General features: G+C 39.6%; 2 protein-coding genes across 6 annotated transcripts in view; both read right to left on the bottom strand.

Annotated features, from left to right (window-relative positions):
* FAM53B (family with sequence similarity 53 member B) overlaps positions 1-15,939 on the bottom strand; it is a 141,587-nt gene extending 125,648 nt beyond the window's left edge. For 2 of the 3 annotated variants that reach the window (XM_043519588.1, XM_038410781.2), the window contains exon 1: positions 15,810-15,939. The gene's annotated coding sequence lies outside the window, so the exon portion shown is untranslated. Of the gene's footprint in view, positions 1-15,599; positions 15,748-15,809 lie in introns of those variants that run through there. The other variant, XM_043519589.1, reaches the window with a different exon arrangement.
* The window catches only part of EEF1AKMT2 (EEF1A lysine methyltransferase 2), a 49,328-nt gene that overhangs the window by 2,724 nt on the left and 22,110 nt on the right, over positions 1-24,494 (bottom strand). For all 3 annotated transcript variants that reach the window (XR_005294101.2, XR_005294102.2, XR_005294103.2), the window contains exons 6-7: positions 19,273-19,363; positions 15,810-18,687 (exon numbers count right to left, since the gene is read on the bottom strand). The gene's annotated coding sequence lies outside the window, so the exon portion shown is untranslated. The remainder of the gene's footprint in view (positions 1-15,809; positions 18,688-19,272; positions 19,364-24,494) is intronic.

Raw genomic sequence — 24,494 nt, 5'->3', positions numbered from 1 at the left:
GCTTTGAAACTTTACTATGCAGAAGAAAAATGCTTCTTTTAAGAATCTTCATTTAAATGAAACAAGCACTGAAACAGGTTCCTTACCTTGCCAAATCTTTTTTTTTTTTAACTCTCCCTTTATTTTTTTATAACAGTCCTGTACTGTATTTGCTATTGTCTCTGCTGCTGCCTGATTGCGTCCTTCCAGTTCCAAGTGAGGTGTGTGGCTGACCAGTCAGTTCGTAACTCTGAGGTTCTACTGTAGTTGTTACCAGTTAGGTTGCTCTGATTCCTCCTGCAGACATGGTAATGTCTGAACAGTTATTCCCTTCTGTATGGTAATGAGCAATGTAAGTGGCTGGCTCCACTTGGATTTCATCTCATGCTTGCAAATGGCTGATGCCACTCAGAACTCTCCAGAATTCTGGAACTAGATTTTGGAACCTGTACCTTACATAAATCTTTTTAACGAATGAGAAGCCAAACTTCTATGAGTTGTCTGAGTTAGTGTGAATTTGGCAGACTGAACAGCAAACTTTGTGTGGCCCTGCAGCCTTTAAATTTCTTGTTTTCCTGAGGTTCATTAAACACATAATCTGTTACCAGAAGATGGTTCCTATATGTGGAAGCTGCAAAGGAACCAATTTTGATAGTTCCAGTGGAAATATTGTACAGAGAGGGGGGAAGGGAACTCTCCTTCCTGTTCTTCACAATTCATCAGTGCAAAGAGACAACTAGTTGCATCCACTACGCTAAATTAAGGAAGCTTTGAGGGAAGTGCTCAAGCAATTTCCTTTAGCTATTGCCAACTACACTACAATGCTCAACTCTAAATTTGGAACATCAGAGTATCCATCAGAGCTGATGGAACTTTGTGAAGCTTCAACAGGGATGGGATGTAAGGGAGTGAGAGGATGAAAAGACAGATAGGAAATCTGTGTTACATATGACCCATCATCTGAGCTATGTGGACAGACTGGATGCAGTTGCCTTCATAAGTCAAGAGCAAATGAGCATGAGCACTTGTATCTTCAGAAGTTTCTCAGGTCTTTGAGTAATGAGGAAAATCTAAGGGTCACAAGTAATTCCACTAATTTCAGTCAGACCACTTGAGAAGTAAGGCACTACACAGTGATAGTAAGACTGGCAGAATTTGACTTGTTGTTTTAATGAGACTCACAGAGTAAGACTACCCTATATGAATAAAAGTGGCAGAATCTGTCTATTCAGAAGTGGTTTAATTTTGTGATGAGTTATAGTAGCTGTTGCTTCAGCCTGTCCATGTTTTCTCACATAAAGTCTTCCTCTTTGAAGAAGTCAAAGCAACATCCTGCCATGACTGCCCTTTGAATCAAAGCCAAGTAGCACCTAAAGAAGCTGCTTTCTTGAAAACCATTCTAGTGAGATATATTTGGGGGTCTAGTATTTATGTTTATAGTTTCACTTATATTTTAACACCTCAGGGAGCCATTTATGTGGGTGAAATAATAGAAAATCTGGTATTTTCAAAGTATTTCAGTTCCTGGAGGGTAGAAACAGCAGGAGACTAGAACTCATATAATTCTGGACCTATAAGGGGCTCCCTGAGGGCCACATTGGGGAACTCTTATTCACACATACTCAAATGAATAGCTCCACTAAACTGCTCAGATTACTCATATGAACAAGTGTGCCCCAACACAAGTAAAGCAATCTAATCTGCCTCTGAAGTGTTAGAAAGAAATACTGAAAAGCAAACACAAATGAAATGATATCTGCTTGTATTCAGGCTGAACCAAGCACCTTATTTTCAGCTTTCTTCAAATGCTGCCTCTAAGATACTGCTCAATTCCCTTCAGTGTTGAGTCATTTAGAATTGCATGCACGAAAGAGAAAATCTGCATTTTCTCATTGATACCCCCCAACAGCAAGCTGACTTTGTAGTATTTGCTAGGGAATAATTATCTATTTATGGTATTCAAAAATAATTATTCTGAAGTCTATATTAACATCAAGTCAGAAAGAAGTTAAGGCTCAGGTTGAAGTTTATTTTAGTCCATAACTTCTCAACCTTCTTTCACACTCCAGCCTTCTCTTGGTGGCTTCTGTCCCCTCTCATTTCTGAGCAGTTTTGAGGAAAGAAGACTGTGGTAGCAAGGCTGTGGTGGCATGAAGTGAGGCAGCAGCTTCCACAAGTGCTTCTAGCCATCTCCGCAGACAGAACATCTACTTCATTTCTTGCTTACCTCCATCCACACTCCCTTCTGCTCCATAAAAATCAGGAAGTGAAACAGACTCCTCAGTGCTCACATATGCAGCAGAGAAATAGGAAGAACAAAAGTGAGAAGTTTCAGTCCATTTTGAGCCATGATTTTTAACTAAGGGCTCCCAGGAGCCTCCTGCAGCATATCTCCGATCTCACCACAGTTCTCTTCCGAAGCAACATCCTGAGAAGAACTGACCCAATGCTGAATCCTGACACAGCTTCAAAGCTGACGACAGCCCCTGTGCTATTTGGATAAACAACTGTGCCAGCTGTTTTGTCAGTGCACAACAATGAATGATTCCTCAGTACAAACACAGAAGCTAGAAAACTCATCCCTGTTACATGGGAAAATCCATGTCAACATGTTGCATGGGCTAATTACAGTACTGCCAACTCCAAGCGTTTGAAAAATCATGAATTAGGCTGCCCAAAATCATGAGATTGGCTTCAAAATCATTAGATTTGTTTTTTAAATGTTGGGTTCTTTCCCTTTGTCTACTGGTTTCTGAGCCTTTAGGGAGCACTTGCTTCACATTTTCAAGCATTCCTTGGCAACCATGCCTCTGCTTATAATGCATTTCTTTGCATGAGAAGCTCAGTTTTCATTTAAAATCTCTTGATTCCAGAGGTTGGGGATTTAAGAAACACAATAAACATTGCGAGAGTTGGCAATACTGTAATTACCTAATATTACTTGATTAACATGCATCAACCCCTTTTTAGAAACATCAACATTTGCATGCATTTCCTTCCAAAGAAAGGACAAACCAAAGGTCTATGATCAGATACTGGTAACCATTTCTTGGCTTCTTTGTGAATTTAAAGAAACCCTCTCAGAATTGTGTGTATGACTGGGTTGTCCAATGCAAAAAGACTCACTTATAAGCTCTACTGGACATTTAAAACTTGGCTTCTTGTGGCCTGGTGAGGCAGTTTGTTCCATCCCTCCTATGAAATCCTGGTGTTGCACTTCCATCCCTTGGTACAACCCTCTTTAGGTTCTGCAGCTACTTGATGTTAATTGATTTATGTTTCATTTTATTTTAGTCCCATAAAACACTTTTACTATTATGATTCTCTATTAAAGGGGCCTCCTTTTGCTTAGAAAAGCATGAGAAAGAAAAATGAATGTTTCTGACTCTCTTTCAAGATAACAAAAGTTGACTCAGTGCTATAGTATCTCCTGGATGGGATTTTGTTATCTGAATATTAGAAGACCTGTTTCTCTGAATGGGCATACTCTATGTTAGACATCTTTCCTCTTTTTAAAAAAAATGGGCCAGTATAAACTAGCACAGCTCCATTGAGAGCCAGCTAGCAGCAGCTGAGGATATGTTTCAATCAATCTTCAGTCATAGAAAAAGTAAATAATATTCTGCCTTCAATGAAATCATGCAATTCTCATTAGCAACAGTAGGAATTATGTGCATATCAAAGTGTTCCCTAATTAGTTCTCTTGCTAGAGAGATTATCTCATTTGATAAGATCTTTTATGTTCTGCGCCTATTCAGGGCAGGGAACTTGTCTCCCCGCATATATGTAAAACAGCATGCACACCTTTGGCATCATATTAGTAAATAATAACACCTAGAAAAACGATGTATTTATTAAGTCTATGCAAAATGCACACTGTACTTATTTTTTAACAACTGTAAATGCTGGTATTGTATACACTACTGAAAATATCTGCAAAGTATTTTGAGATCCCTAAGGACGAAAACTACTTAAAAATTGTACAGATATTATTCTGAAATGTTAGAACACAGTAACATGACCAAAATATGACTTTTCTATCACATTAGGTGTCAAAAGTTACATCAGGTATAAAGGTTTAATAAAAAGAAAAGGAGTACTTGTGGTACCTTAGAGACTAACAAATTTATTTGAGCATAAGCTTTCGTGAGCTACAGCTCACTTCATCGGATGCATAAAGTTTCCATTCACCAATTATGTAAATTAAAAGCTGTTGTGTGGGTGAAACTGATGATTGCCTCATTGATGACAAACCCAATAATTTAAAACACTAGAGCTAATTCTGTTCTTACATCAAACCGTGCTCCATCTCTCCTACTCAAGTTTTAAACAGAGCAGAAATCCATCTACCCACAGTCCTCTTGTTTTCTGCAAACATTTGGACTACCCATTTCCAACAGGGGGCCCAATTCATACTGTGCAACACGTGTAAGATGATTTCACTCTTCTCTTGAGTTCTTCCTTATTAATTAGCTTTTAGCATGCATCTGCTGCCAATTAATACAAGAGAGTTTTCTAGTGGTCACATTTTTGTAGGTTAGACGGTCAATATGAGGAGTATGCATGGAAAAACTAACAGCACATAGTATTAAAAGAGAAGACGACATTGAATTTATGCTAAAGTCAGGGCCTGCTCTCCATAGATAGAATGGAAAATGGTACAGTTCTTAAGAACTAAGGTGATAGGATTCTTATTAATATCAAAGAATAGATAGTTAATGTTTTTTGCTTTTAGAAGTTAGTCTGTGGGCCCAATCTTAAAGTTTTACTCAGTCACAACTTGGACAAACTCCAGCTGGGAAGAACTTGAGTAAGGACATCAGGATTTGCCCTTGATGCGCACAAGTAGACATTATGAAGTTAGTGTGGAGAATGGCTGGTGGTGACAGAACTTTCAGGGTTTCTTCAATAACTGAGAACTATTATGTCAATGTGACAGACTCACTTCCCTTTGCAGTGCTTTACACCATGCCTTATAACTGAGATATCCTTAAAAAGGAATAAAGCTCAACTTAATACTCCCTAATTAGTTTGAATTTACATGCTGAGAAGTAGTGTGTTCCAGTGAAGTCAATGAGACTACTTGTGTAAGTGCTACTAACCATGAGTAAGGTTTGAAAAATCAGACCCTTTGTCTGTAATTTGGACTTTCATTTCAGTTCTAACATTATTATTTTAAAATCTGTAATCTTATTGTGTCTGTGAATTACACCATTGTCACAGTATACAAGAGGTGTGCACACAGCTAAAACAATAGTTTGCATATAGCAAGGGTACTAGCAATCCAATCAATCACATAAAAGAGTTTGAATTTTAAAAATGAAGTTAAAAATACTTAATTTATCAAAACATATAAGAGTATGTATTATATTCATGGATTGGCTTGGTAAGTCTTAGGATAAATTTGTTTCCAAAGAATTCAGCATTATTAAATTGCTCACTTCAATACATATATATAGACAAAGAGCAGATCTACTACATGTAAGTAATGTACATTCATTTAGTTTCATGGGTTTATAGCCAGAGTAGTTAATTTGTATAGAGATCTAGGGCCTGTGCCAGCAGCCACTGAAATCAATGACAAAACTGCCTTTCACTTCTTTGGAAACAGGATCGCATCTATAGTCTGAATTATTTAGCCAATGTTTAGCCGTCTAGATAGCAAGTATGAAAAATGTTTGCAATTTTACCCAGTCTCTGCCCCCTCCTGCCCTGTATCCAATAATAACAGTTTATCCAAAACCTCTATGGGAAAAGTAATTTTGACCAACAGCATACACAATGAGCAACAGAAACTGTGGGTGAATACGTTTTTCCAAATTAATCTATCAGTAATTTTAAATCTTTTTTAAACATGATCCTTTCATTGTGCAAAACACTCTCTACTGCATTATATTTCAATTATAACACAACTGATATTTCAATAAATGGATTATCTTTTCTAGGTTAATGGAGGTGCTACAAAAGACTAATGTAGATTTTTCTTTTAAAGCTTTCTGTGTCTTCCTAATTGTAATGGATTTTCAGTTTGTGCACTTGATGGTATGTTTTGACATCTATTTAATTGTATTAAAACTTGCCCCTTCAAAAATGTTATATGATATTGTTTTTTAATGGCTGTGGCAAAAAAAAAAAAAAACAAAAAAACAAACAACAACCCATAATGGGTTTTAGTAGTATACACTTAAAGTGACTTCATGACATGTATGACTATTATCAAGCACAGAAGGTTTGATAATAGGCTTCAGTGCTACTAAGGTTATTACACAAATATAAAACCTAGACCATTCAAAAGTATTATCGCTTTTGGAGATCATTGCGACACAAGAAATGGCTAGAGCACCCAGCCTTGCTCAACTGTTAGATACCATCCCAAAGAAATATATAATGAGCATATTTTGCACCTAAAGCTTTACATCCATAGGACTTTGCAAAGATTGGTAAGTATTATTATTCCTATTTCACAGCCGAAGCAACTAAGGCACAGAGAGGAAAAATGACTTGCCCATGGTCACACAGTTAGTCAGTGATAAAGCTGGGACTAGAACCCAGGTCTCTTGACCCCAAGTGCCATGCTCTAACCATTAGATCACCATGCCTCTCTATTAAAAGCTATCCTATAAAACACATCGGAATGCATCTGATGAAGTGAGCTGTAGCTCACGAAAGCTTATGCTCAAATAAATTTGTTAGTCTCTAAGGTGCCACAAGTCCTCCTTTTCTTTTTTCTATAAAACACTACCTCCGTCTACAGGGAGAACTCTCTCTGCTCCTACCAAACCATATTATAGAACTCCTGATTATATCAGACATATTGCCACTCAAGAAACTTTTACAGAAGCAATCGGAAACAACCTGTTGGCATGTGAGTGGAGTATACAATATGTACTATGTGAAATAAATGAGATAGATACCTCAAATTTTTACCAAATTTAAAACCAGTTTTCATAATAACATCACCATGAGGAGAATCAATACAGAAGAACAGCAGGCTGTAACACAAATTTTACATTTAAAAATAGCTAGCACCAGTGCTGATTTAAAAACTAAAAAACTGAACTCTGAAAAATGAGTTGGACTAGTTTCATCATTTCTTCTCCACAACTCAAAACCTAAAACTAGAAATCCTAAATATAATGTAGAAAGTTGCCCTGGTGATGACCAAAGAAACTCTGTGAGTGTTTCCCATAATGTGTAAGTTAGGGACAGTCTAAATAGATAGGACCATAGGCCTTGATCCACATGCAGAACAAAGGCAAAACATGACCACATAACTAGGCTACTGGAGATGCATTACAGACACAAAACAAAAGATCTCTTAAAGTGACTTTCTGATCTTTTGGGTGAACCAGAGCTGGAACTAAGAAGAAGCCTTTCATGATGGAGGTGCCCTAGTTATAGCAACTGAATTCCAACACAGAAATACTACAAATACATCAAAAGGCCACTTCAAAGCAATAGTGTTGCGATTGGTTGGCCTGTTGGAGTTGGCACAAGGTATAGGAGATGCTATGTCAACTCTAAACCACTCCACTGGCACAAGGGAATCCTCAGGTGGTTTAGAGTTGGCATAGCATCTCCTATACCATACACACACACGCATACATTTCGGCTACTGACTAAAGAGGCGTGGCTAGGTTTCCAGTTCACCTGGCTATTTCTCAGCTGTGGGGCTACTGACAGCCAGCATAAATGAGGGCAGTCTGCTTTTCATTTATACTGGAGAGTGGTCGGATGCCTGGAAGACCACAGATCAAGAAGACTGAGGCAAAATAGTCATTAAATGCCTAGGCTTTCTTGATATCCTCCATTATTAGCATGCCTACCCCACTAAGTAGAGGACCTTCACTTTCCTTCATCTTTCTCTTGCTCCTTATGTATTTATAAAACCTCTTCTTATTGCATTGTATGTCCCTTGGTAGGTGTAACTCATTTTGTGCTTTAGCCTTTCTACATTTTGTCCCTACATGGTTGTGCTATTCTCTTGTACTTCTCCTTAGCATTTTGGTGCTTTGATGCAAAATGTAGTGCAAGGGAAAGGTACCTGACTGACTTCTGTGAAGACTGAAGTCCTCCTATATTACATCACAAGCAATCGCAAGGTTTGCTTCCCCACAGGACTCCAATGATATGCTTTAAGTCTGATCTAGAAAGATATTATAATTTAGGGGTAAAAGGATAGCTCTACCTTCACACCCAGCCAATTCTCAGCTCCTTCACTGAGATTGTCAACAAAGTTGCTGATTTATACCAGTTGTGCTCGTTTTTGTGACTTCAATCACCAAACCTCATTTCTCATCTGCCATAACATAACCAACATAAAGACTTCTGGTCATTTCCGATTAAGCTGGTTTTGAACTGGCAACCAAGAGAATTGGTAAATTTTTAAACTGCTATATCAACATCTGTCAAATTCCATTTCTAACAAAGCCTCGTATTTATAAAGCTATGGCACAAACGACAAACTCTTTTTGTTCACTTCATTCCAGTACCTACAGCACAGTATAATTTAAAAAGTGCTAAACCTTTGGCTGTGAAAAGCAAACTTTATGGCCAACATCAATGAAAATAGGGAATTACGTAACCCAAGGGATGACTCAAATGGGCTGCAGTACAGCAACACCGATGCTACTGCTATATTTAATTTTCTGAAAGCAAAAACCATGACCAAGGTTTGCTTGGGCCCTTTTTGGTACAATGCACAAAATGAGCACAGCAGATTTTGCATTCATTATTCTAATTTTTAACCTTCATTTTAAATACAATTATTACTACAGAATTACACTGGGATGAATTTGTCCCTATACTATTAAGAATGACTGGAATTTGTTGTGGTTTCTATACTTCTGCATTTATTAATGTCAAACAATTTCTTCCCCAGGAGTTCCCTTGTATAGAAGGCTTTTTCTGCTGAAAATCTTATTAGACAAAGTTTAGAACCCATGAAACAACCTATTCAAATCAACAGAAGTCCTGGGTGTGAATTAATTGCTGGGTCAGGCTCTTAATGTTCAAAACAAATTTAACATGCTGATGACTTGGAGATGCATGCATGCAAACTCTGTAATACTGAAGTCCAGAGGTTCACACCAACAGGGCTGAACTTCTAAATTAAACTCTTGCTTGGAAATTTTGTCTTTCTAAAGGTGGACAACCCATAAAAGTATGAAAAAAATCAAAACAGACTCATGATCTGTTAGCTAGTTCACTGTACCGAAGCCATGTTCTGCATTACTGGCCTAAGCAAATAGCTAGGTCAGAGTTGGCTGGGCTGTGAATTTGTAGCATAACCTTGTAATGAAACAATAAATTCCTTCATCATGTGTATATCATGCACATTACTGATATGCAAAATAAGAGTACAAAACGGAAGCTCTCTGGCCTGATTCTGCTCTTCCTTACTCCAGTAAAAATCAGGAGTAACTCAATGGAAGTCAGGAAAACTTTTGCAAAACTGGTGTGAGAGGGGAATCAGCTCCAGTGACTTCCGTGGAGATATTCCTGATTCACACCAGTGTGAGCCTGGTCAAAGTCAGATCCATGGTCCACATGACATATAATGAATTCTATCATTACAGAGATGTCCAGAGCGTATGGTGAGAGGGCCATAAAAGCAGGTAGGTAGATAGATGAATTAGATTTCTCTCTGAAATGTCACAGCTGTCTCTCCTAGGCATTTCTAATGCACACATCACAATATTCAGGGGGCTACTGTGTAAATCTGAATATTCCTACATGCTAATGTAGAGCTCTGCTATCTATTTACAGGCATTCGGGTTCAGGTCTTGTTAGTGGCTGATACACTCACAATCTCACAAGAGTAGTATGGGGGAAAATTCCCTTCTCTTATGCTGATTAGTTTATATTTAGTTCTCCTGGGATCAGACACACAAGAGAGGCTGTTAGTATGATATTTCTTAAATGGCCTTGCAAGGACCTCTGCAATGCAAAACACAGGTTCCTGGGGCAGATTGCCAAGCTTGCCCAGCCATTGCCCCCAGCAGAAGAGAGGGGAAAACGGCTGTCACAGTCACAATTTTTAACCATGGTGATATGATACAAAATTCTACACAGTGGAACCTTTGAAATGCAAAGTCCTCCAAGGCCCTTCAAATATTTTTATTTTCCCTAATAGTTTCTGCCACACATCCTTCGCCCTCCCTTCCTTGTCAGGGAAAGAGGGGCAAAAAGAAACAACACAGGTCTCTGTTCCTAAAAACAGATGCCCCTCACTCTTAAATTTCCACTGTACAAACATCTCCTAGCTCTTTCATGCTACCTTGGCTGTCCTGCTTCTCCATGGCACCAGAAGAAACAAGACTTTGTCCTCAGTGTTTTTTCACCCTAAGATACAGAGTTCCTCTGGGTACAGGTATTTTACAAGAGTGATCATTTTCTCCCTCTTACAACATGCCAAGAGGATCCTAAACCCCTAGGCTGGCTCTGTAGGCTAAACCCTTTAAATACCAGTGAATAACTTTAGCAGTTCTCACTGCTTCACCTATTTGGTCCAAATTCTGCCCTGATGTAGACTGATATCAATTATGAAGAACTCAAATTAAGTTAATTTCACATCAGTGTGAAAGTGAATCAAAATCAGACCATTCAAAGTGGTTCTGTTAGTTTGTTTTGTTTTTCTTTCTTTTACTGGGATTTTGTAGGAATAGCACAGAAAATATATTTTCTTCATCCACTCTCAGAAATAGCTAAGGAGTTTCCACTACAGAGTGAGGGAAAGAAACCCTGTAGAATTTTGGGAGAAAGGAAAGAATGAAAGAAACAACCTCAAAACATGTAGCAGCCTGTCACAAAATCAGACCTTAAACAGTAATATAAAATGGACACATTGTATAAAACACAGTTACACCTCTATTCATGTACTGGAAAAGCTTCTTTAAACATGTTCTCACAAATCTATTACAGATTGATTCTGGCAAAAGTTGTATGCCTTACTGTGCCATGAAAGTTGTTGAAATTGAATCACAACTTGTTATATTGAAAAACTACACTAAAGTTATATAAATAATTACATACATAATTTTAGTGGATTGTATAATATAGATGTATATATCAAAACCCTAGCCTAAATCAATTCTGGATCTGATTTGTACACTGCCTGCTCAGCCTATATATACTGATTCTGAGATATAGAAGGCAGTGGATCAGATATTGATTCATTTATACTAGGGATCAGATTCAGAGCTCAGTCAGGTCTATGATTCAGGTCTAAATTCAGATTAGATAGTGCTGCATAACTGAGTTTTTCCTCACAAGATATCTGCCTTGTAAGACAGAAGTCTCACATAAGTTGTCCTCACATAAGTTGTCCTCTGAAACCGGGCCTGTATCCAAACCAGAACCAGGAAATATAAATCTTCCTGTTTTAGATCTTACCTGGAAACAAAAAAATTTAATCTGCAGATTCAAAAACAAAAATTGCCTCCCCACTTTTGAAATGTAAAGAAGTGCAAGCAATTCCTGCTGTGGGTCACCTCGTTCTGTGAATGTATGTAGTACAATGTGTCTTCAGTAGCCATTCTAAAGCCAGTTTAATTTGGGGAGGGAAAATCTACCTCTGATGGTGAAAGAAAGAAACAAACACTTGTATGGCAGACAGTTTTTTAAAAATGGCAGCTGTTTGAAGCATGTAATAAATGGCACTTATCATGCACCTTTGACTGCTCCCACCTGCATTCTGCCTATTAATGCAGCTACATCAGGGCTACTTCTAACATTCCAAACCTCTGAGCAGCTTCAAACAGCCTTAACTGTGCTGCTTAAAGTGGCCTGAAAAAATGGGGTTTGGGGGGAGAATCTATCGGAATCTAGAAGCAGCTTCTTTGGTAAGACAGTGTTTAAAGTGTGCCCTTCATCCACCTAGCTCAATTTGGAGGGCCAAGGGGCTGGGTGTGTAACCCCTTGCAAACTCTCTCTCTCCCTCCTTCCTCCCCCGCCACACTTCACACACCGTGCCTTTGTTTTTATTTTTTTATGACAAAGAAATATTTCCATCTTTCTCTCCAAATGTGGAATAGTCCTCCCCAAAATGAGGCCCCACATATGTAAATATTAGAACTGATCAAAGCATTCAGATTTTGAAAATGTTGGCAACATTTTTCATCAAGAATTTGGTTTTTTGAGCAACCCAAACATTTTCTACAGAAATTCTGTCTTAAATTTTCTGGTTTTTCAACCAGATTTAGTAAATACTTAGTCCTAGATCAGTCACAGGTTGAAGGCACTTATTATCTTACAGGATTGGGCACTTTGTTAGCTGAGAACTGTTACAGTGACACATTCTGTACATTGTTCAGAAATCATAGCTGTGCTGCCAGGAGAGGGACAGAGCTGAACAGACCAGGCCACGCAGATGCCATGTGCATCACTGCTGTTTAGAAAATGGCTCCTTCAAGAGAGGGATGAAGAATCTGGCTAAAAGGTGATGGAACTAAATAGGATGGAAGACAAAAATGTAAAGCCAGTCAAAGTGTTCAGTATTTTTACAAAGATGGTTATTCCAAGATAATGTTACCTTTGCAATTTGCAAGTAGCTTTTAATTTGTCAAAATATACTCTTACTGTTGTTTGAGCATTTAAAAAGAAAACACCCACATCTGGTTTGAATCTCCAGCTGAAGCTCACTTTATCAGCATGTTATATACCTTTTTTTATGTCATATTAGAGGGATTTTTAAGCAGATGGGTACATTTCCAAACTACAAATCCAGCTGAAGACAGCTATAGATATATATATATGCTGGCTACATGGAAAATGAATCTTTTGAATTACTCATTGTGCATGAGCTTGCACTCTGTTACAAATGCTATATATATATATATTTTATTATTTGGTGTCAAGGAAATTAAATCTTTTAAGATTCCCGGTGAGAAAAGTCTTAAACAATACAAAGAAAATGATAACCTCTCTGTACGTATTTTGAACAATCCCATATAATTTAATGGAGAAATGTATCCTTGCTATAGTACACTTTGGATGGCTAAACTACTTCATAGATTTGTAGATTTCAGAGTAGCAGCCGTGTTAGTCTATATTCGCAAAAAGAAAAGGAGTACTTGTGGCACCTTAGAGACTAACAAATTTATTTGAGCATAAGCTTTCGTGAGCTACAGCTCACTTCATCGGATGCATTTGTAGAGTAAATTCTACAGAACCCAATTAAATATATGTAAAACCCAAATGTATTCAACTCCATTGGACTTCTCTATAAAGGTAGTCAGATTGCTCTTCATTACCCTCTGTTGGAATGATTCACCTAATGATACTTAGATAAGCCCCTCACCCCTAGTATTCAGGAAGTAAAATTCTACAATATGGCAACCAACAGGAAGAAATAATGTGAAGAAATGAGGGACTCATTGAAGGGAAGAGTTTTAAATAGCTAAAGATGGCGCTGGCAAGTGTGTCAATGCAATACATTCAGTCAAATGTCCGTCCTGCTATGCATTTAAGTCCTGGTACAGCTAGGTGGATCAGAGTTTTGTAGCTGGTGATTTGAACTTTCAAGTTTCAACTGTGCTAACCGTTACTCCCAGTCTAGAAGGGCAGTGGAATAAATTGATACATTCAGGAAAAAAATTACACAGGCAGAGCATACTAATTCTAATACAAGAAAAATGGTTGTTCACTACAGCCCAAACTCTTGAAGGGCAACTCCATCCCCAATCCTCATTGGCTAGGCTATATGAATTTGTCTGTTTTTCCTGCAACAAATGTACATCAAAGCACCTAATTGATGCCATTCTCTCAGCACATGCCAGCTTCACCATTATATTTTGCTTGGTTTTATAGCTTGATACAGCTTCTCTATAGCCAACCTCCCCACTAAAGTCTGCTGAACTCAGGGCAGTCCTTATGCACTGTACCACTGGGAGTACAAATGAAAGCACAACCTTCCATCATTTTAGCAAAGATATAATATACCCATGATCCAAAAAAGGGACAGTAATACAAATATGGAGACACTCAGTTTGTTTCCATCCCCAACTTATTTTATGGTGGAAAAAGTGCAGAGTATTAACACGTAATAACCCAGTCTCAAATCTCTTAGCTGCACCAGGTTTGTCACAGAGTGTATTCGAATTAAGGGCCTATGACAAATCAGAGCCTATGACAAAATTAACAGATATAATAATTTCACAAGATTAGCTGTTACTTTTGTCAGCATTAGTAATGAGTTCTCACATACATGATTTTCTCAGCTAACAAGATCATATACCATATGGGCCAGTTAATGCTGCCGCCATCTATTTGCCTGCTTAAGTAGGCTCAGCAAGAAATCAGTCTGCTATTACTAGTGAGTACAGCTATTAGTACATAGGCAAGGAAGTCACATGGAAGTATGCTATCATGTTTTAATGAGAAAAAGCCATTTGAATATCTCTGTCAGCATATAGCAAACATTTGTACTTGCCTTAAGACAACCCTCAAAAAGATAAGGGAGCAATAAATCCTAACACCATATTTGACAACAGCCAACCATAGCGCTCATTTGCTTTGGATATAGGAAAGTATACACCGGCTTGTACAAAAGCACTGACAGACATACAGTTATATATCATAAAGTTAAAATGTGGGTACGCTATAGTCAAAGAACATCATGTATATATAATGCTAGAGAGTCTAGCCTATAGGAGGCCGAAAGCCATTTATCATAGGCAGCCAAGAGCTGTTCTTTGTTCACCATCAAAGTACAGTATGTCTAAAATATACACTGAGGCATAAAGAATAGAGGAGCTGTATTTCAGCCCAGCAGTAAGACACCTGAGGAGACACAATATCCAGTTAAAGTAGCTGCAGGAAATATTGCTGTTACAGTATACAGTGGGCCCTACATACACATATAGAGCACTGTGGACAAATGTTATTATGGAGTGGATTATAAAGCGCTCAGGGACAACAGAACGCATGTCAGCTTTGCAAGCCTGTTTATGATCAGATTTCTTTCTTTCTTTTAACCCTCAGAGAAAAGCCACCAAGCTTGGGGAATAAACTCCCCTGGGACTGACAAATCAATGACGTATTACAAAAATGTGACTTTACAAGAACCTTTCAAGGACGGATCCTCTCGCCATGTGCAAATGCAAAGCATGCAATTTTCAACCAGCACCAACAGAAGACCCACAACTCCAACCACGGAGGGGTCCTAGCCCACTTCCAGTTGCAATTCCCAGTGGCAAGCAGCAGCCACTGCCTGGTTCCGGACTGTCCCAAAGTAATAAACCAAAACAAAACTGCGCGACGCAGTATCCAGATCTCTGGGCTAACTGCAAAGTTCAATCAACAAAAGCGCCGTCCTGTAATAACGCCGAAACTTTTCGGAAAGCTGCCGCCCGCCTCCCTACCGCATCCCCCTCCTCTTCGCTCTTCCCTAACAACGGCTCTGTAACGACAGCCGAGAAAGATGAAGTTATAAACCGGATAACACGAATACCGCGGGATCAATCATCCCCCGGCTCGCTCGCTCTGGACCAGACTTTCAGTGGGACCCTGCTCCCTTGCTTGCTTCGTTTGGATTCACCCGGGCACTTCCCTGTCCCATCCCTTCAGATCCAGGCGAGCCAGTCAAGCACAAAGAGAAACAAAAAAGAAATAGCCTCCACCTCAAGCCATCAGGCCAGCCTCTCTCTCTCTCTCTCTCTCTCCCTCCCCGAGAAGAGAATAAAAGTGTCCCCGCTCTACTATTTTACACATTGCAACAATATCTGCTCAGGGCCAGACCACTGGCAGGGGAATGGGGAAAAGGGGAGAGGAGACCAGGCGAATACTCAGCGTGTGGTTAAGAAAGCGACCCGTCGGGCGGGATCTCTTACCCGGTCTCTTTGTATTAAGTCCCCATCCTCCAGCAGCCGGCGGTGGGGCTCCTCGGGACGCTGCGCAGCCTCCGCCTCCAGCAGGAGCCCACAAGACTCCCCTGCTGGATCTGGAGTGCTGAGGGCCGATCTGCTCCCCGAGAGGAAATAGGCTTGTCACTTCCTGAGCCGTTTTCAACCCGTCCCTTTAAAACGCACCACGGGGCAGGGCTCTGCGGCCGCCCTCGCCGCCTCATCAAGGTTACATTTTATTGCAATTACAGGCTGTATCATCGGTTGGCGTCAACAGCATGCTGCCTCCAGCGTGGTGCGCAGCGCAGACACGGTAGCTGTGGTGGCAGGGCGGGGAGCGGCTTTTCTCGGTGGCCGGCGGCGGCGGCGGCGGGGGGCGGTGGCTTCCGCGTGGCTCGGGCTAGAGGCCGTTCTGCTCTGGGCCATCGGCACCGGACGGCCTCAGCCCCGGGGAGTCCGCTCGGGCAACGCGCTGCCCTGGGGCACGCACCCACAAAGCCCGGCAGCACGTTTCGGAGTCCAAAACTGGGCCATCGACTTGCCTCGGCTCTCTTCGGGAGGGCGGTGGCTCGTTGCTTTCCACCAAATCTTCGGCTAGCTGCGGCTTTCCCAGGGCAGCCGCAGTCGCTGGCACCCATCGGTCTAAAGTTCTTTTCGGGTTCCTTCGAGGAAGGGGGCGGTGGGGGGGGGGTGAGTCGTGGTTTTTCTGATCCGTGGTGTTTGAGCATCGCTCCCCGCCCCCGCCCCCTTCCCATCAGTTTACAGATCTGGGGAACGGGGGTGGTTTTGTTAACCTGAAGTAGCACTCGTAGTATGTTAGTGACGTTTTGCTGTTTGCTGTTGTCCAGCAAAACATTTTAAGTACGGGTATATAAGCTGTCTTTAGGTCAGGCATCCAGGCTTTATGTATAGTGTAAATAATTCCTCATTAAAATTATCTAGGGGTGAGTGAATTTATGTTTTCAGGCACATGCTCGGAATTGCCATTTCTTGCTCTTCTGAGCTATATTGCATTTGCTTTATACAAGGTAATGAAATCAATTTTACTTTTTTGGGGGGGTTAAAGTAAAAAGTTTATATTATGAAGCACACCCCTCTTTTATTTATTCTCTTTTATAATTTAAAACTTTCTGAACCATTACACTTTGATCACTTGGGTATTCATTATATTTACTAATGCAAACAGGCCAGACTTTTTATTCTGTGGCTTTTCTGACTGTTCATTGAGGTCTAATCAGTTAACCAGTGAAGCTTGTATCACAAGGTAAAATTAAAAAATGAAAGGCTTTGTCTGTACAATTAGGTCTTGGACTTGTGTGTGCTCATACAATTCTAATACACCATCACCAACACATATTGGAATCTTTTTATTATTCTAGATGCATCATTCTCAGAGTATTAAGAGTTAACACTGATCATATACTAAAGATGGGTCCCGTTGACGATGCCAACAATTAGGAATTGCAAGTAATACTAGAGAAATACCTGGGTCCACTCACTACTCCCAACAGATATTGCTGCAGGGTAATGAGATTAAGAAATTTGAGGCAACTTGATATAAATTGCTCCAGACCTTTGTTCTTTCAGTCTGCAGGATAGATGTAGTCTTTGTCCCAGGAAATAGCTTTACTTATTACATTTTTTAAAAATGAGTTATAAAATAAAAAGGCAACCAGATCATGCAGAAGTAAAACTAATAAATGATCAAGAATACTGCAGAATTTACTAATACTGTTGTTGTTTAAATGTTCGTTGTCACCTGCAATTAAATGATTCACCTCAATCTTTGATTATTTTGAAGACTTCTGTTAACTTCCTAAATTTCCATTAGGAGGCTTAGAGTGACTCCTGCTGGCATACTCTGATCCCCTTGCAAACATCCTAAATACGGTGCAGTGGGATACTATTTTTCTCCTTTGCACTGGAAAATTATTCAGGCCTTTGCTATTCCCTCTCCCAACTTCTTTTACTAAACAAAGCATGTGAGTGAATTATGTGTTCCTGAAAGTGAGGCCACCGAGGGAGAGTCCTGGCGCGACCACAGGAATATGGATCAGACTGTCACTCCTAAGAGCTTTCCCATACCCCTTTTGCCAACATACCTCAGTCCTAACCCGTTATTCTATTCTGAACCTTCCTTGAGCAGAGACCACTGACAATGCTGAATTGTGTCATGGTTTTATGACGTGCAGAAATGGGGACTAAGGTAAGAGCACACTGCTCCTTTTAAAGGTTCAGAGCAATGGTCTACTGTGAAAGGAGGGCAGGGATTAGGATGTGGGGAGGCTGTGCAAGCGACATGCATACCCTGTATAGTCCACTTGCAGAGTTGTGCGCAGGGACAGGTGGATTTGTGGCAGGAGCAAATGATCTGCTGCCACAGGAGTCTTCCAGTCAACAGGCCCATTAAGAGGTTGAATTAAAGGGACTGGAGCATGGAATAATTCTCACCAAGTAAGGGTGGCAGAATCTTGCCCATAGCAAATAAACCATCAGGTTTTCACCTCTGGACCACCTCAAAAATATGCCACATGACATTAATACACTGGACTGAACATTCCAAAAAGAAAAGAAAATCTGAATGAACACTCAGAATCCCCATCAATTGGGGATTAAGAACACTGATTTTCCCCTTCCTTTCCCTCCATTTTTCATCTCATTCAGTGTTTCCTTCAGGAAATGGTTGTTGCTCAAATCCAAAGGTAGAAACACATCAGATGAAGGCAAGAGCAGATGTTTAGAAAGGCTCAAGGATATGTCTGCTCAGATTGCTGCTAAAATCCATCTCCAAAATACACCTGTTTTAACAGCAATATTTTACGCTGGTAAAAAGTGGATTGCATCTAGCATATAGTTGGACTTCTTCCTGGAACAGAATGCAATTAAAGAATTAAGATGCATGTTATGCATGAGTAACTAGGCTACATATAACAATTAAAAGTGGATGTAGGAACTATTACAAAATATACATAGAATATACTCATAAACCATGGACATGTAGATGCAAATATCACAGATGTCAGCAAGGAGTGAACCCTGAGACCTTTATCATCTAAAGCATAGACCTATGCCTCTTGAGCTAGAGGAGAAGGTGGTTATTACCATTGCTAGGTCCAATGTAAACTGGGATTCATGATCACACACACTAAGGGTATGTCTACACTAGGAAAAAAGGTGTAATAGTTTACATGTTCTTAGCATGAGTTTAAGTGTTCTGCTGAATTGGGGATCAAATCTACTGTACTAAACAAACACCAAGAATATTAATTTAGCATAACAGAAGGGGGTAAGTAACTACAAGTAATAGGGTGAAATTAGAAAAGGGAAACTTAGACTGGATATCTGGGAAATTTCCCTGACAGGCAAACTCTTGCAAGAAGTGATAAAAGCTCCATTGCTTGTAACATTTAAAATTAGACAGGACAAAACATTATTAATGTGCTTTACTAACAGGAAGAAGGGCTGAATGATCTGGCAGATCTTTTGCCATCCAGTTCCTCAGCTTCAGTTAAACTGGGCACTTTTCTGAGCACATATGCAGCCTAGAAATAATAAAAATAAAACAAACATTCTCAAACCCCTTTTCCAGAACATGGGGATCAAATTTTTAAGATGTGTTTTTATAGTTTCCCAATTGAACAGATAAGTAATAAAAGTTTATAGGGTAATTTATCTGGAGCCTCTGTACAGAAATTTCACTTTCCCATAACCTGACTGAAAGTTGCATTCTGTTTATTCTCATACCTCCATGCAAAAAATAGCCCTTGTTTGCCGCCAGTCCCCTATGCTTCAAGACAAATGTGTTGTCTGTGTAGTGTTATCAATCTAGGTGAACATGACCCTTTTGCTTAGGTATAACAAGATGCTTTCACACAGACCGTATTTAACAATCTATTTAAATAGTATTATTTAAATTTAGGGGTTAGCCGTTTTAGATCTGTTTGAAAAGGAGAAAAACAGAGTCCCAGTTTTGATGGACTATATAAAAGTTCTTTGTTAAAGGGAAGGAAGAAAGAAAGAGCCCTTTGAGACTAGCTGCCACAGGCTGTAGATTTGTTTGGCCAAATTCTGTGCTGATTTAGGGTGTAGACATTGGAGTCGCATTAAGTCAGCCCAAAATGTGACTCCCCATGTTTACCTTCCAGAACTATGACCACAATATAACTAGAAAGAAAGAGTCCACAAAGGTCCATAACTGTCTGTTTACCAGAGGCCCTACCCCTTCCACTGTACTTTAGCTAAGAGAAACAGTCATTTACGGTGTCAAGAAACTTTATCTCTGCATCCTGTCCTGAGGTGACATGTAACCAGTCAATCTGGGGATAGTTGAAATCCCCCATTGTTATTCTCCCCATATTGACTGGGTACATGTCACCTCAGGCAGAGATAGTCTCTTGACACCTTAAATGACTGCTTCTTGGAACAGCTAGTCCTGGAACCCACAAGAGGAAAGGCAATTCTTGAGCTAGAAGTTCTTACAGGAAAAACAGTTGGAAGGGGTAGGGCCTCTGGTAAACAGACAGTTATGGACTGTTGTGGACCCTTTCTAATTATATTGTGGTCATAGATTTTATAGCTCTTAGCTAAAGTACAGTGATAAATACCACAGACAGATACAATTTCCTTTACTTGCTGTTGCCCAATATTTTGCTAGTAAATTATAGTCCTGTGGCTGTGTAACGTTTGTAATAGTCTTTCCACCCATGCAGAGCCAATGCAATGTGTTACGTTGTCACACTGATCATTTGCGCTGTATTAGCCATTGATAGTCATTCAGAAGAAGTGTTATTTTTATGACACCTACATCTTATCTATGACTGTAGTATCTGAGCACTTGCTAACATTTATAGTTTTATCCTCCCAACCTGACCATGAGATAAGTAAGTATTATCTCCTTTTTCCAGAGGGGAAATTGAGGCACCATGCAATTAGGTGACTTGTCCAAGGTAAGACAGAAAAGCTCTGTGACAGAGCCAGGAACTGAACCCCAATCTCATGAGTCTTAGTTCAGTGCTTAACACACGATCATCATAGGTATCAACAATTTAGGATCAAATCCTGGCTCCATTTAATTCAATGAGAGTCTATGCCCAAGTACTAGGGTGCTGGAACACTTTGTATAATGGGGGTGCTGAGAGCCATTGAACTGTAAACCCTGTATACGATGGAAACCACTTCAAGCCAGGGGGTGCAGCAGCACCCCTAGTTCCAGCACCTATGCCCAAGTAGCACAAATATGGACACCTACATCAGATCCCACCCCCAGTGTGAGAAGTGATTCTAAAATGGGAAGTATCCAAATGGCATGAAGCACAAGTATCCTTGCAAAATGTGTCCTATCTGAACTACTACTGTTTCATTATAAATCCACAAGATGATCAACATGTTCCGTCTCACAAAACCAATCTGGATCAAGGAGATAATCTCACTCTAAATCAGATGCTGCTGAGCACAGAGGTCTGTAGCTAGTGGTGCTGTTTTTATGACAGTCAACACATGAAATATCCTGTCTTAATTATGGAATTTGCTAGTTCTCTGATAGAAAAATCCTAAAAACCTGTTTTCCATCATAGAATCCATGCTACATGCAGCATGGATTTTCACTTCACAGGCAAGTATCTGTTGAGAAATGTTATCAATTTTTTAAAGGACAAGATTTACCCCAAATAGAAGACAAATCACATAAACAATCTTAAATCCACCCGGGGCAATCTTAAATTGCTCTATGCCTGGTTTGCATCTGTTAGAAAATTTTGGCCTAATTTCCTCAACTGTCATTACAGATATTATTAGTATTTTGCAACATTCTACTTGCTCTCTTGACTAAAAGTCCAATCCAAAGAAATTTAAGTCAATAGGAATCTGGTTTAGATTTTGAGATCCTTGTGGTAGGGATCAAGACCCAGACCTTCAAAGATTAGGTTAGGGCACCTAACTCCCATTGATTTCAATCTGGACCCAAATCTATTTTTAAAATCTATGTAAGCTGCCATGCAAAATTATGGTGCTATGTAAATATTAATAATAAGGAAAAATGGATCTCTGATTACTAGGTTCAGCATGTTTCTCCTGTTTAGACTCTAGCTGTTCCAAGAAACACACCTTGCACAGTAGGGTACTTAGAAATTAACTCCTTCTTTTAACTCACCTTTTCTTGATCAAGGTTTTAGAATGGCTAGTGGCTTATCAAGCTGTGGTATGTATCAGAATTTCTAGTCTCTGTGTTGTAAGTAAAAGGTAATAATTCAGAGAGTCCTAGCAACATTTTACATTGCTTAAGAAACGCAGGATCTTCCAGTCTCATCTCTGCTTGACATCTGACACTGTTAGTGAACACTCAAGCCCTTGAGGAATTGTGTTGAAACTGATTTCTCTCAGTAGTGTTTAAGAGCTGTAGCTTTCCAGCAGTGGATTGCACACTCACTATTATTCAGCATTTATATATTACTTTGGGGCTATATCATTTTTCTGCATCACAACCTTGAGTTTAATTTCTAGTAACCTAGAAAAACTGTTGATCAGAAGGGCACATATTCCAAGCTATTGCATGCTATTACTTAGCTAATCAAGCCAGGGGTTGACATTTCCTTTAGTTACATTATAGAACACATGTTGATGATCACTTCTTCCCCTCAACTTGAGGCCACTTCATCTCAAATCCCCCCACACCCACATACTCAATGCCCTATGGATCCATTAATTCTTCCCCACTTAACTAAACTACCATCCTCAAGGCCAGGATCATGGTGAACATACTTCCAACCAAGCAGTATAACACAGGTGTTCTTTCAGAGTCCATCAGTAATCTCTTGATTTAGCCAAAGGGGGTAGATTTGGGCAGTATAATCCTACTGTCTCCTTATCCAAGCCAAAAGAGCAAGGAATGGGAATGCAAAGCACTGGCCTGAAGACTGATTTACTTTCCCTTGTCTTTCAGTATATTTTATGGAAGATCATTTAATATGTTAAAGTACTTAAAACACCTTATAAAATAAAACTGTTATTGAGGTAGCAAAGGGTGTTCTTTGCTTTGTTGCATGCCAAGATTAAGAAAGCAATTTCAGTGCAAAAGCACTAGAAATTAATGTTGCATGTTTCTAATTACCATATTTACAGTTTCTCTGTAACCCTAGATAACATGAATTTGACAGTCCTGTACTAAGTACCCTACAAAACATAAATAGATAATTGATTTTCCTTGCAATGACTACAGTACTGTCCATATGCATATTTTCAGGATGAGGACATAAGTAAAAGATCAGTATCACTGATGAAGAGAAGCAAGCTTATACCTAATGTACTGCAAAAACTATTCAAGAACTCACCCTTATGTAAAAATGGTTCCCATGAAGCTGCCAAGGTCTGTATCAGCCCTTGTACCTGGCTGCATAAGCTGCAGCTTGATCTTGTACACTTGTCTTAAAACAAATTGTTCTAAAAGAGTGGTCGTGGCAAATTGCTATAACTTGCCCAGCCAGGCCTCCAGTCCCTTTGGAAGTGCAGATGTTCCTTCCTCATTCAGAAAAGTGGCCTGGCTTGTACCAAAAATCTATGATGCACTATAACATTTTTGAGGCATATTATACACAAGATATTTTCCTCTTCCAATAAGACACACATTCCTTCTTTTTTAATGTTTAAACTCAAGGACAATGCAAACTCTTATTTCACTGCAAGTAGTATTAACTAATAAAACCCTTGTAACTGCCCTAGTAACTCAAGTATGTAACTGTTTTACGTAGCCACATACATATTTATACACAAACACAAAAAGCTAGGCTGGATAGAAAAACTATATACATTTCAGCAACTGTTTTGCCTCTGAATGTTCAGCAGACCGAGTGGATTTTTTGGCAGTTCCCTTCTGAACCTGTCAATGAGGCACTTTAATTGGTCAGAGGAGCATCTTGTTAAGAGTCCCAACGCACTCTCTCTCCTGCTGGCACTCAGAGAGCTAGAGCATAGAACTTAAATCTACAAGAGAGATGTTCTCTGGGAACCAAAACCCAGGTCTCCTGCAGGGCAGTACAGAGCACATGCACTAGGATGGGATGTCAGACCAGCCTTTGGGATAGCACTGCTTCAATATAGCAAACCCATTTGGAAGCCAACAACAATCCTAACTTTCATCAAGGCAGCATGCAAAGATCAACCATTTAAATATAATTATTACAGTTAAACAATGGGCATTATATTCATTTCATTATTAAGCTAAGCATGTATTGGTTAATTGTATTATAGCAGTGCCTTGAGGCCCAACTATAAGGGCCACACTGATTAAATATAGGATGAGACAATTCTTGCCGTGAAGAGCTTACAGCATAAGGCTACGTCTTCCCTGCCAAGCAGGTGGTTTTTACAGTGAGATGGCTAATGTGCAATAGTTATCTCACTGTAACATCCTAGTAGAGAAAATGCACCTGTCTTTTTTAACATATGATAGCGAGGCAAGGTCAGCATGTATTCACTCCCACAGTAGTTGACCTCGCCTACCTACCTTGTAATTGCTACAGGGATAACTTCTCAGAGAGTCTCTGTGTCATATGCTGTGCTCTACATTTCCTTACCAAGTTAAAGCCTATAAACATTTATACTCATCAATGGAAAACCAACTTTTAAAAAGGGAGGCTGAGAAATGTTTTGGGGCAGTGGTTCTCAGCAGGTGCATTTACT

The sequence above is a fragment of the Dermochelys coriacea genome, chromosome 7, assembly GCF_009764565.3.
Source record: "Dermochelys coriacea isolate rDerCor1 chromosome 7, rDerCor1.pri.v4, whole genome shotgun sequence".
In the NCBI taxonomy this organism is placed as follows: domain Eukaryota; kingdom Metazoa; phylum Chordata; order Testudines; family Dermochelyidae; genus Dermochelys; species Dermochelys coriacea.
The sequence above is the reverse complement of the archived record's forward strand: the minus strand, read 5'-3'. Positions and strand labels throughout refer to the sequence as shown.